Source organism: Salvelinus namaycush, chromosome 31 (genome assembly GCF_016432855.1).
Source record: "Salvelinus namaycush isolate Seneca chromosome 31, SaNama_1.0, whole genome shotgun sequence".
Taxonomy (NCBI): domain Eukaryota; kingdom Metazoa; phylum Chordata; class Actinopteri; order Salmoniformes; family Salmonidae; genus Salvelinus; species Salvelinus namaycush.
In genome coordinates this window covers 45,814,430-45,828,599 of record NC_052337.1, presented here as the reverse complement: position 1 = coordinate 45,828,599, position 14,170 = coordinate 45,814,430, and the positions used below count along the sequence as shown (strand labels likewise).

The window sequence follows — 14,170 nt, the reverse complement described above, 5'->3', positions numbered from 1 at the left end:
ACCACCCAAAGGACATCCAGATAACTTGACTACTGTGGGAAGCATTTGAGACAACATCTCTGTGGAACGCTTTCAACACCTTGTAGAGTCCATACCTGACGAATTGAGGCTGTTCTTAATATTGGGGAGGTGTTCCTAATGTTTTGTATACTACACACCAGAGGTAGTGATTATCAGAACACACATAAATGACAGTTAATAGACGTATTCATGTTGTACTGAAAGTGGACATACAACCAACACATATTGCATTGCCTATATGCTGTGGTAGTGTCCATTTAAACGTAACTAGTTGGCACTAAGCCTTAAAGTCAGAGAGCGTGAGAAGAAAAACACCAGGACACTTTTACAGTTGATCACCACTTAATCTAAGACCTATTCTTTAATGAACCGATGAAGAACAAGGCTCAATTATTAAATAGTTACTGCAATTTAAATGTACGAATTTAACAATACATGGTACAATATGAATGTGCTACAAGTATGTATATTTTACTCTAATCTTACTCTTCTATGTATTTACAAAACCTTTCTAGGGCATCTGAATAGGCAGCCATGTTGACTTTTGTAAATACAGTCATGGCCAAAAGTTTTGTGAATGACACAAATATTAATTTTCACAAAGTCTGCTGCCTCAGTTTGTATGATGGCAATTTGCATATACTCCAGAATGTTATGAAGAGTGATCAGATGAAATAAAGTCCCTCTTTGCCATGCAAATGAACTGAATCCACAAAAGGACCAGCTGACATCATGTCAGTGATTCTCTCGTTAACACAGGTGTGAGTGTTGACGAGGACAAGGCTGGAGATCACTCTGTCATGCTGATTGAGTTCGAATAACAGACTGGAAGCTTCATAAGGAGGGTGGTGCTTGGAATCATTGTTCTTCCTCTGTCAGCCATGGTTACCTGCAAGGAAACACGTGCCGTCATCATTGCTTTGCACAAAAAGGGCTTCACAGGCAAGGATATTGCTGCCAGTAAGATTGCACCTAAATCAACCATTTATCGGATCATCAAGAACTTCAAGGAGAGTGGTTCAATTGTTATGGAGAAGGCTTCAGGGCGCCCAAGAAAGTCCAGCAAGCGGCAGGACCGTCTCCTAAAGTTGATTCAGCTGCGGGATCGGGGCACCACCAATCTAGAGCTTGCTCAGGAATGGCAGCAGGCAGGTGTGAGTGCATCTGCACGCACAGTGAGGAGAAGACTTTTGGAGGATGGCCTGTTGTCAAGAAGGGCAGCAAAGAAGCCACTTCTCTCCAGGAAAAACATCAGGGACAGACTGATATTCTGCAAAAGGTACAGGGATTGGACTGCTGAGGACGGGGGTAAAGTCATTTTCTCTGATGAATCCTCTTCCAGATTGTTTGGGGCATCCGGAAAAAAGCTTGTCCGGAGAAGACAAGGTGAGCGCTACCATCAGTCCTGTGTCATGCCAACAGTAAAGCATCCTGAGACTATTCATGTGGGGTTGCTTCTCAGCCAAGCTAGTGGGCTCACTCACAATTTTGCCTTAGAACACAGCCATGAATAAAGAATGGTACCAACACATCCTCCGAGAGCAACTTCTCCCAACCACCCAGGAACAGTTTGGTGACGAACAATGCCTTTTCCAGCATGATGGAGCACCTTGCCATGAGGAAAAAGTGATGACTGAGTGGCTCTGGGAACAAAACATCGATATTTTGGGTCCATGGCCAGGAAACTCCCCAGACCTTAATCCCATTGAGAACTTGTGGTCAATCCTCAAGATGCGGGTGGACAAACAAAACCCCACAATTTCTGACAAACTCCAAGCATTGATTATGCAAGAATGGGCTGCCATCAGTCAGGATGTGGCCCAGAAGTTAATTGACAGCATGCCAGGGCGGATTGCAGAGGTCTTGAAAAAGAAGGGTCAACACTGAAAATATTGACTCTGCATCAACTTCATGTAATTGTCAAAAAAAGCCTTTGACACTTATGAAATGCTTGTTAAATGCTTGAATTATACTTCAGTATTCCATAGTAACATCTGACAAAAATATCTAAAGACAGTGAAGCAGCAAACTTTGTGGAAATTAATATTTGTGTCATTCTCAAAACTTTTGGCCACGACTGTACATTTATAGACTTCCAATATAGAATGCTATCAATGCCTTACATTTGAAATTAGTTAATATACAAGAAAAACCATCTTCTGGGGATATTCACAGCATGATACATGTCCTGACGAAATATTTAATTTCATAATCACCTCTGTTTTTGCCTAGTTTCACTTACAATAGTACTTTCGAGTTTGCGAGTGTACAATTAGCCCCATAATTCAATTTGCGATGGTGATCCGCTAAGCAAAGTCAGCCAAAACTTAAAAACAACATTAATATGGGGAATTCAACATACAAGTTTAAGTAGAAACAAATGTAAATTAAAAAAACTCCTAATCCCCAAAATGGGAGAATTAAACAATATTTATCTTTTTGAGAATATGGGAATGGTCCGTGGACACTTAAGGGACAGTCATGTCGAGTGTGTTTCATTTGGTGATCTCATGAAGGACAGGAAACACACATAACTGTATCTCTTAAAGTGTACATTTCCCAGCTGTCAGTTTTACATCTGACTGTTGTATAAGATGAATGAATAAGTATAAAAATACTTTTGAAAAGCTAACAATGAGATTTAGTCTTCTAAATCAGAATTGGTTGTTTTATGGTAACTTATGCACAGTCAATAGCCACCTCCAGTTGAGCACAAACATGATGAGACAGCCCCTTTTCTACCCAAGTATAAAATCCCCCGTGATGCAATTCACACCAGACCACGGTGTAAGCTAAGGTTGCAAATGGTTGAATTTCTAAGACCATACAACGTGTAGCATTGGTTACACGGCTAGAAATGGTTAAACTCTAAAACATTGCCACAGAAGGAGCAGATCTTATACGAGGCCTTTTCAGTCTGCAGCTGGAAATGTATGTAGCCTAGGACAAAGAATACCGACAACCGCCGAAACATCTATTCTATGTGACGACATGGGTATGCCTGACGTATCCACTAGGGACGCAACCAGAGACTTTTCTGTCGACTCCCTCCAGCATATAAACCGGCGACAACAGAGAGAGACAACAACATGTTAAGTAACCCATGTATGAACTAATTGTGAGTGTGTTTTATGTAATTCTCTGATTGATTAAGTTAGTTGGTAAATAAATAATTAAGCCAATTTATATTTTGCTGATTCATGATTCTATGCTAGGGTTGGTGCAGATATCCAAGAGTTTGCAACATTCAGTAATGACACTGAAGAGGTAATAAAATTCCTTAATAAGAGACTGTTTTGATAAGATATGAAAATATCTGGGGAGTTATATTTGGGAAATTGACACTCTATAAACAACATTTTTCCGTGGTGCCCCAACTTCCTCGTTAAAGTTACATGATTAGTTTAATTGCGTAATTAAATTACACATGGAGAATTGATTTGATAATATACAGTCTTCACATTTTATGATAGTCAACAACACGAAAGCATATAACTTTCCCTGACATCACACGTATACATTGTAATTTTCGATTTACCTGATATAGTAGGATGGCTAACATTTGATGTCTGCAAAGGTGTTGTCTTCTAGCCAAGATATGAAATGCAATCATAATTGACTGTAGTGCATATAAGGCACACACAACAGTTCCATGATGACTGAAAACACAACCGTGCGATGAACAAGTGACACATTTCTGGACGGTCCATTTAAAATTCAATAATTCTTCCCTCGCCCCTTGCCCTGAAAATGTCAACTCATCAGACGTCATGATACGTCATCACTTTTCTGCTCTTTTGCACACCAGTATCTCTACTTGCACATCACAATCTGCTCATCTATCACTTCAGTTGTCACGTTCGTCGTCCTCCTCATCTGAGGATGAGTAGTAAGAAGGATCGGAGGACCAATGCGCAGCGTGATATGAATACATCGTTACTTTTATTAACAAATAACACTGAATAACCTTACAAAACAATAAACGGACAAACCAACAAAAATGCAACAGTCCCGTATGGTGACATAAAAAAAGACACAGAAACAGGAACAATCACCCACAACCCACAATACAAAACAGGCTACCTAAATATGGTTCCCAATCAGAGACAACGACTAACACCTGCCTCTGATTGAGAACCATATCAGGCCAAACACATAGAAATAGACAAACTAGACATACAACATAGAATGCCCACTCAGATAACACCCTGACCAAACAAAACATAGAAACATACAAAGCAAACTATGGTCAGGGCGTGACATCAGTGTTAATTTGCTAAATTGTAATTACTTCGCTACTATGGCCTATTTATTGCCTTACCTCCTCACGCCATTTGCACACACTGTATATATACTTTCTTTTGTTTCTATTGTGTTATTGACTGTACGCCTGTTTATTCAAAGTTAAATCTAGAATTGGCTTACTACTTCGCAAAAAAGCACATCCGTTACACTCACCCCCCTTTCAACCTCCTCCTTTTCCGCAGCAACCAGTGATCCGGGTCAACAGCATCAATGTAACAGTATAACTTTAAACCGTCCCCTCGCCCCGACACGGGCGCGAACCAGGGACCCTCTGCACACATCGACAACAGTCACCCACGAAGCGTCGTTACCCATCGCTCCACAAAGGCCGCGGCCCTTGCAGTGCAAGGGGCAACACTACTAATAGGTTTCAGAGTAAGTGACGTAACTGATTGAAACGCTACTAGCGCGTACCCGCTAACTAGCTAGCCATTTCACATCCGTTACACTTGCACCCCATTATTTCTATCTCCACTTTGCACATTCTTCCACTGCAAATCTACTATTCCAGTGTTTTACTTGCTATATTGTATTTACTTCGCCACCATGGCCTTTTTTTTACCTTTACCTCCCTTATCTCACCTCATTTGCTCACATTGTATGTAGACTTATTTTTCTACTGTATTATTGACTGTATGTTTGTTTTACTCCATGCGTAACTCTGTGTTGTTGTATGTGTCGAACTGCTTTGCTTTATCTTGGCCAGGTCGCAATTGTAAATGAGAACTTGTTTTCAACTTGCCTACCTGGTTAAATAAAGGTGAAATATATATATTTTTTAAATCCATGTGTAACTCTGTGTTGTTGTTTGTGTCGCACTGCTTTGCTTTATCTTGGCCAGGTCACAGTTTTAAATGAGAACTTGTTCTCAACTAGCTTACCTGGTTAAATTAAGGTGAAAAACTGTTGTTGTTTTTTAAAATCAGAAGTGTCCACTTTATTTGAGGGCTGAGGGGAGAAGGTGTGTATTTTAAGTGTTTGGAATGCATCCCTAGTGTGTTGTATTGGGGTTGTGCCACAGAGCATTATGGGGGTTCTATGTGGTGAGAAATTTAGTGACGTTGGATATAGATTAAAAGTGAAGAATGATGGTTGAGCATTTTTTTTATATTATTCAATTCAAATTCGTTTTTTCAAATTACAGGAGAGCGAGGAGGTATATTACAAATAGTTTGCTTGGTTTTAGAACTTTATTTTTGTTTGCAGTTAGCAAGGCAAATTTAAATAAATTACACGAACTCCAGTAGCTTGCTAGCTAGCGTTACCAGCGCGAGTGTGCATATATCTCCTCCAGAATGGTAGAATGGCCAAAGCTGTCGAAAATGTTGTGGATTTTTTTGGTTGAAGAACCATTTTCATTCTCTGGGGTACACGGAAAAGGTGCGAATTAAAAGCGAGGGTCGACCTCTGCTTGAGATCAGTTTCATGAAGAAGGTGAGGGCGTTCAATACTAACAGGTATCAAACGTATAACTGGTTAAGCACATCACGTTCGTTATTGAGCTACAACCAGTGAGAAGATGATACCACCAGTCCGGCTCCAAACAGGCCTTTTTCTTGTGACGTATTATGCGCAGTCATAAAGCTGTGACCTAAAATGACGTAACCATGCATTCATTCACTACATAAACTGTTCAGATTGATTTAATCTGTACAATAGTTTTCTTCACTCAGGTTGTTGCAGGTAATCTTTGGCCTTTTGGGGCACCTCCTTCCCAACATAAATATACATATATAGGGAATAGGGTGCCATTTGGGATGCCATCTTTGTGTGTGAGTCAGGGTGTGTTTTGTGTCAATTAATTGATGGAAATGTTTCCCTCAGAAAGAAAAATGGATCGTAATGATGAGAGAATAAAAAGAGCTTTAAGACGCCGCCCTTATGTGGTAAATATAAAATATTTGTTTGTTTTGTCCTGTTTTTGTTATATTATCACATTTTAAATTGAGTGTTGTGTTGACAGTTGAAACCAGTGAGGGTGAACAGCCCTGATTCCGTGTTGTGGCCAACCGGCAAGGTGCACAGAAGGCCAAAGCCTGTAAGTCATATCTGACCTGAAACAAAAACACATACACATTAGTTATGCATTCTGCATGTACAAACTGCAGTTATCAGAATTAAAGCAAATGCATATATCCCTATCTAACCTCATTGAATGCTGTCTTGACAGTCTACTTCAGTGCAGACCCCTCAGATCCACAAAAGGCCTGTAAGTTACATTCAAATTCAACCACATAACAGTACTTATATTATTTATTGATACACAATTCAAGGCCAAAATGAGCAAAGCAGTGTTGAATTCATTCTTTACTGTTAACAGCCAATCATTGTGAGCTATGGGCAGGACCAAACATCTGGGGATGGCTGGAGCGTCAATCCAGAGCCTCTCAGCCAGGTCAGACATCTCTGCTGTTCCCATAGAGACACAACAGATATATCAATCTGTTGATTCATATGGCCATTTTGGTTGGCTCGGTTGAATTGACAATCATCCATTTGAGATGCTAAAGAATCCTATACTATGGAAGGTCTTTAGCCCCATCCCTAATGTTATGGGAGTTGCAATTATTGCATTTTCAGTTACCCATGTATTGCTCACTACTTGTACAACCATGTTGGATTGCCTACGTATTCTACATTTCCTTGAGGGTTAATGCCAGTGTATTCTATGGCTGCCATGAGTACATGCCTTTCTCTGTCTACTCAGTCTGGAAGGGTGACTCGGCTGATAGAGAGAAAAAATGATGACGTGATCTCATCCTCCAGTTCTGATGACTTTTCCATCTACTCCTTCACTGACTGTGAATCGGAGGTAAGAGTTGTACCCTACCGTCCATGGCTTTGTTGAGTGACATCACTGTGAGGAGGATGGTCTCTGACTAGTTGACTCTGATACACAGTGTGATGATGAGGATCATGAAAGGAGGACACCACCTCTGAAAGTTGAGAATGGAAAGGTGACAAAGCTTGACGTGAGGGATATGGACGAGGATGATGATCTGTCTCTCCACTCCTTCGATGAGTCAGACTTCCTGGTAAGTTCTGCATATTATTATTTTTTACATATATACATGGGGGATTGGAAATGATGCAGATAATTACTTATTGAGTGTAGTCATGTATCTGCAATGTCTATAGAGTAGTTAGAAAGTATTTCTACAGATTGTGTTGAAGATAGCACTTTCCTATATGTTACTTTACTTTCTGGTCCTACAGAGCCCAGGGAAGGTCTCAGGTCCTGTATCTGTCAAGAATGGCCTCTCTCCTCTTGTGACCTCAGCACACCGGACCCTGGCTGAAGCCCTACGGGCCCTGCCCTCTGCTGTAGGCTCTCCCTACCCAGTAAATGTCCCAAGGCCTCTGACTCCTCTCAGCCCTGTCATTATCGCTCCGCCCCGAACAGAGAACTTCCCATACCGCCACAGCCCTCGCCTGGCTCCCATCACCAACCTGAGCGAGACCGGCAGGAAGCTGCTCCAGGAAATGGCTGGAGTGGCCCCACAGGTGAGAGGAAATACAAGAAGGGAATATTGGTCATAAGTCCTTCTATAGTATAGCATAAGTCCTTCTATAGTATAGTATAGCTCAAGAGAAGAGAAAACCCATAAGCTTACATTACTTTATCTCCTTGTCCAAAATATTCAGGAAGGGAAGGTCAATAAGAAAAAGAAGGGCAAGGCCAAAAAAGTAGTAAAACAAGAGAAGGCCAGTAAGATACAACAGATGGGAAATGTTGGAGAAAGTAAGGAGGAGGACAAGAAAAAGGAAAAGAAGAGTCTGAGGAAGAGGTGAGGAAATAGAGGAGGGAGAAGTGGAACATAACCAGGGAATACTAGACTAGAGAATTAGAGAAATAGAATGAGGTAAAAGAGAAAGAGCAGCTATCTGATGTGTAAGTGCAAACTTAAGCAATAAGGCACGAGGAGGTGTGGTATATGGCCAATATATCACGGCTAAGGGCTGTTCTTTAGCACGACGCAACACGGAGTGCCTGGATACAGCCCTTAGCCGTGGTATATTGGCCATATACCACAAACCCCCGAGGTGCCTTATTGCTATTATTAACTGGTTACCAACATAATTAGAGCAGTAAAAATAAATGTTTTGTCATACTCGTGGTATACGGTCTGTTATAAACTGGGTGGTTCGAGCCCTGAATGCTGATTGGCTGACAGCTGTGGTATATCAGACGGTGTACCACAGGTATGACAAAGCATTTAATTTTACTGCTCTAATTACGTTGTTAACCAGTTCATAATGGCAATAAGGCACCTTGTGGGTTTGTGGTATATCGCCAATATACCACGGCTAAGGGCTGTATCCAGGCACTCCGTGTTGTGCATAAGAACAGCCCTTAGCTGTGGTATATTGGCCATATACCACACCCCCTCATGCCTTATTGCTTAAATATACCACGGCTTTCAGCCAATCAGCATTCAGGGTTTATAATACTATTTATTCTCCTGTGGTTTTTGATTGACAGGTTTCTTCAGTGGCTGCTGCCCAAACTGAGATGTTCAAAGAAATAATGGCCAACTATTACTTCTACCACACACACACACACACACACACACACACACACACACAGATTTTGAGTATTGGTTACTCCTACAACACACACAAATGTAATTTCAGAGACAGGAACTATGATTAGCAAAATACATATATTGGTCTCATTCTTATCTTTTGAGACATGCAGCATTATTAACAAAACAAAAATGATATTGATCCCCATACAGCCTATGATAATGAGTTGGATTTACATGTTTAGGCTTGGAAATATAGCCAGGAGAAGCAGGGTCAACACCTCTACTCATGCCATAAGTGCCATGACATCTTTAGTAACCACAGAGAGATAAGACCTCTGTCTCCACAGTCTCATCCAAAGGACAGCACCAACCTTAGGGCAGTGTCACTGGTATTGGGGTCTTAGGTCTCCTTTGGCCAAAGTAAAGAGGTGAGGGCCCCTTACTGGTCTCCTTGCAATATCTGGTCTCCCACACAGAGATGGAAATCTCCACCTGTTTAGACCCTGGAGGATATGGCTTCAGATGAGAGATGCAGAACGTAAAAGCTTCAAACACATTGATATGCAAATTCAGAACCATTGTACACTGAAGTGGAGCATGCATCTGGTCTGAAGCATGTCAAAAGAGTGCAAATGAACTGGGACTGGAGGACTGTATCACATTTTAACTAAATTAGCATGTATCTGATGTAGCTACACTTATCTGTACTTGAATTGTGCTGTTTGAAACGTGCATTTCCAATAAAGCTTTTTAAATTGCAATTATTTGTGTCAGACAGATTTGTCTTAATTCATTACATCAGGGGTTCTTAAACTTTTTACAGCAAGGGAATATTATTGTACTGATATTATTTTACTTGTTATCAGTGGGGGGGGGGTTATTCTGCTGCTCTGGAATGTATCCCACGGTAGGTGGTGGTAGGGAACCAATAAATAGTTGGATTGCTCGCCAGAAACCCAACCAGGCAGGCAGACTGTTGTAACCATGCAACGAGCAGACGTGAAAAGTACTAGCTACAAAATTGGCTAAATGCCTGCTGTTGTATACATAGTGCGCGTGTGTGTATGTTGGTAACCTAGTTAGTTAGTTAGCCATTAACGTTACATCATGGCAGACGGCTGGAGCACCGACACCGGAGAGGTTGCCTATCGTTCCCAGGATGCTGTCAAAAACCTTACAATTAAGTAAGTTGCAGTTGGCCTTTGTGTGGCTTTTATTCCTTGCATTGCCATACAAGCAATAAACTGTCTTTAGCTAATGTTAGCTCTCAAAGCAGATGATGATAAACACCCAGTATATTGCTTGACCTGATCCCTGAGTTTGCCATGAAAACATGGCATTTGTTTATATTTACAATGGTGTTTACAGGATCCGTATTCAGAGAGTCACCTTCACAGCAGCCCTCTCTCAACACCTTCAGCAGCAGGTTTTGACTCAACAGGAGAGGGGAGGCATTGAGCTGGACACCCTCAACTCACAGGCTCAATCAGGTATTAACACTGTTTTGAAACAGCAAGATGATGTTTTGAAGCAAAAAGATGTTAGATGCTTCTTAGTTGAGTAGATGTTATTTTCGTGGTGGCTAGATATGGACCAGAACATCTTGGTTTTGTTTTCAGCCGGAGATGGTGAGGAGGAGTTAGTGGTAGGCAGGCAGGAGAAGCTGTTCAGTCAGGTAGGTCCTCTACCAGTGTCCTTATAACAAAGACTATACTGTTTAGGATAGTTTGATGTTGCATAGTAAGTTGTGTGTGTGTGCACGCGCAATATGAAGTGGTTTTGTTCCAGAGTGAGTCAGTATGCCAGACTCCACTGGAGAGACAATACCACACAGAGATCATGGCTCTGGAGCGGGCAGGCTGAACTGCAGGATTTTCACCTACACTGATTCTGACTGCTATATCAATTGGGAAGGGGTGGGTTTTTACTGAATCTCCATTTCTGTAATGGTTCTGTAACCACAGACGCTGGGAGAGGGGCAGCAAGTACTGGGTGAGGATTTACTAATAAATAGACATGAAACTAAAGAAGAACAGAGTCTGGACAAGAGAAACAAAACATTATCAATGCAGACACAGGAATGAAACTGAGGAAGTGACAGATATAGGGGAGGCAATCAATGACGTGATGGAGTCCAGGTGAGTCCGATGAAGCGCTGGTTCGTGTAAAGATGGTGACAGATGTGTGTAATGATGAGCAGCCTGGCGACCTCGTGCTCCAGAGAGGGGGAGCGGGGGCAGACGTGACAATTTCATTATTCAAAACAAAGCATTTACCTAATTTCTGTCCCAAAGAAACGTGAGTGTTTTAAAGCTGTTTTTGATATACTCATTACAGGATTCCCAGAGTATGGTGACGCAGGTCAAGTCCAACCCTACCTTCCTGGCACATAGGATGGCCAATGTCAGACACAGACGACATGACAGACACGCAGTGTAGGTCCCTGTTACTCACCAACGTGAATTATTATTAAAGTGAATGTAATTGAAGCAACATGTCACGGCTGTCTTCCTCTTCTTCCTCTGAAGAGGTGTAGCAAGGATCAGACCAATACGCAGCGTGGTAGGTGTCTATGTTTTAATATAGAAAACTGAACATGAACACAAATACAAAAACAATAAACGTGAACAAACCGAAACAGTCCCGTGTGGCACTGACACAGGAAACAATCACCCACAAAATATCCAAAGAACATGGCTGCTTAAATATGGTTCCCAATCAGAGACAACGATAAACACCTGCCTCTAATTGAGAACCAATCTAGGCAACCATAGACTTACATAAACACCTATAATGAACACAACCCCATAACTCTACAAAAAAACCCTAGACAGTACAAACACCCTAGACGAGACAAAAACACACAAACCACCCTCGTCACACCCTGACCTAACCAAAATAATAAAGAGAACAAAGATAACTAAGGCCAGGGCGTGACACAACATTGATGTGTGATGTGCTGCTTTGAAGACAAACAGTGTACCGGTATGTTCACATTACACCATACCCTTGTATGCAAAATGTGTTTGTGGTATTCTGTTGGTCTGCAGTGACAGCACCGTCCCCAAGTCCAGGCTGATTACCTGGGAGCCCTCAGAGGACTTTATGAAGATCAGCTACGTGGTCAACACACCTGTACAGACCATGCACATCATGGGGGACCTGGGACCACCAGGCAAGTGAGTAGCAGAAGGGGGAAAACCACTATGTAGCCTATGCACTTATTACACTGCTTTGTATGTAATAACTTTGAAGTACATTCCAATTCAGGAATTGAAAAGTGGCATTGTATTCTTGTATTCCTCAAACTTGGCCAAAACGAGAAGGAATGCTTGTTGTGCACGATAAGAGCAGATGGAAATGGAGTGATTACCATCAAACCAGACTTCAACAAAGTTGCTTCATCAGCAAAGGTCATCTCAAATCTGATTTTATTTGTCACATGCCGAATACAACAGGTGTAGTAGACCTTACAGTGAAATGCTTATTTACAAGCCCTTAACCAACAATGCAGTTTAAGAAAAATAAGTGTCAAGTAAAAAATAATTATTTTGGACCTAGACTTGGTGCTCCGGTACCGCTTGCCGTGCGGTAGCAGAGAGAACATTCTATGACTAGGGTGGCTTGAGTCTTTGACAATTTTTAGGGCCTTATTCTGACACCACCTGGTATAGTGGTCCTGGATGGCAGGAAGCTTGGCCCCGGTGATGTACTGGGACATACTCACTACCCTCTGTAGTGCCTTGCAGTCAAAGTCTGAGCAGTTGCCATACCAGGCAGTGATTCAACTAGAGGTGCCCCCGTGTTGAGGATCAGCGTGGCGGATTTGTTGTTACCTACCCTTACCACCTGGGGGCGGCCCGTCAGGAGGTCCAGGATCCAGTTGCAGAGGGAGGTGTTTAGCCCCAGGGTCCTTAGCTTAGTGATGAGCTTTGAGGGCACTATGGTGTTAAACGTTGAGATGTTGTCAATGAAAAGCAGTCTCACATAGGTGCTTCTTTTGTCCATGTGTGAAAGGGCAGTGTGGTGTGCAATAGAGATTGCATCATTTGTGGATCTGTTGGGGCGGTATGCAAATTGAAGTGGGTCTAGGGTTTCTGGGATAATGGTGTTGTGAGCCATGGCCAGCCTTTCAAAGCACTTCATGGCTACAGATGTGAGTGCTACGGGTCGTTAGTCATTTAGGCAGGTTACCTTAGTGTTCTTGGGCACAGGTACTATGGTGGTCTGCTTGAAACATGTTGGTATTACAGACTCCGACAGGGAGAGGTTGAAAATGTCAGTGAAGACGATTGCCAGTTGGTCAGAGCATGCTCGGAGTACACGGCCTGGTAATCTATCTGGCCCTGCGGCCTTATGAATGTTGACCTGTTTAAAGGTCTTACATCGGCTGCGGAGAGCATGATCACACAGTCATCCGGAACAGCTGATGCTCTCATGCATGTTTCAGTGTTACTTGCCTTGAAGCGAGCATAGAAGTTATTTAGCTCGTCTGGTAGGCTCGTGTCACTGGGCAGCTCTCGGTTGTGCTTCCCTTTGTAGTCTGTAATAGTTTGCAAGCCCTGCCACATCCGACGAGCGACGGAGCCGGTGTAGTATGATTCGATCTTAGTCCTGTATTGACACTTTGCCTGTTTGATGGTTCATCGGAGGGCATAGCGGGATTTCTTATAAGCTTCCGTGTTAGTCCCGCTCCTTGAAAGCGGAAGCTCTACCCTTTAGCTCTGTGCGGATGTTGCCTGTAATCCATGGCTTCTGGTTGGGGTATATACGTATAGTCACTGTGGGGACGACGTCATTGATCCACGTATTGATGAAGCCAGTGATTGATGTGGTGTACTCCTCAATGCCATCGGAAGAATCCCAGGAACATATTCCAGTCTGTGCAAGCAAAACAGTTCTGTAGTTTAGCATCTGCTTCATCTGACCACTTTTTTATAGACTGAGTCACTGATGCTTCCTGCTTTCATTTTGTCTTGTAAGCAGGAATCAGGAGGATAGAATTATGGTCAGATTTGACAAATGGAGGGCGAGGGAGAGCTTTGTACGCATCTCTGTGTGGGGAGTAAAGGTGGTCTAGAGTTCGTTTTTTTCCCCCTCTGGTTGCACATTTAACATGCTGGTTGAAATTAGGTCAAACTGATTTAAGTTTCCCTCCATTAATGTCCCCGGCCACTAGGAGCGCTGCCTCTGGATGAGCGTTTTCCTGTTTGCTTATGGCGGTATTCAGCTCAGTGAGTGCGGTCTTAGTGCCAGCATCGGTCTGTGTGTCGACAGCTATGAAAAATATAGATGAAAACTTTCTAGGTAGATAG

The 14,170-nt window shown here is 42.3% G+C and overlaps 1 long non-coding RNA gene across 1 annotated transcript; it reads left to right on the top strand.

The window, feature by feature from the left end:
- Positions 1–6,162: 6,162 nt before the first annotated feature.
- Positions 6,163–6,687, top strand: LOC120026062. Its single transcript, XR_005473058.1, has 4 exons — positions 6,163–6,212; positions 6,290–6,364; positions 6,497–6,535; positions 6,647–6,687. It is a non-coding gene; the product is annotated as an uncharacterized LOC120026062 (long non-coding RNA).
- The last annotated feature ends 7,483 nt before the right edge of the window (positions 6,688–14,170 follow it).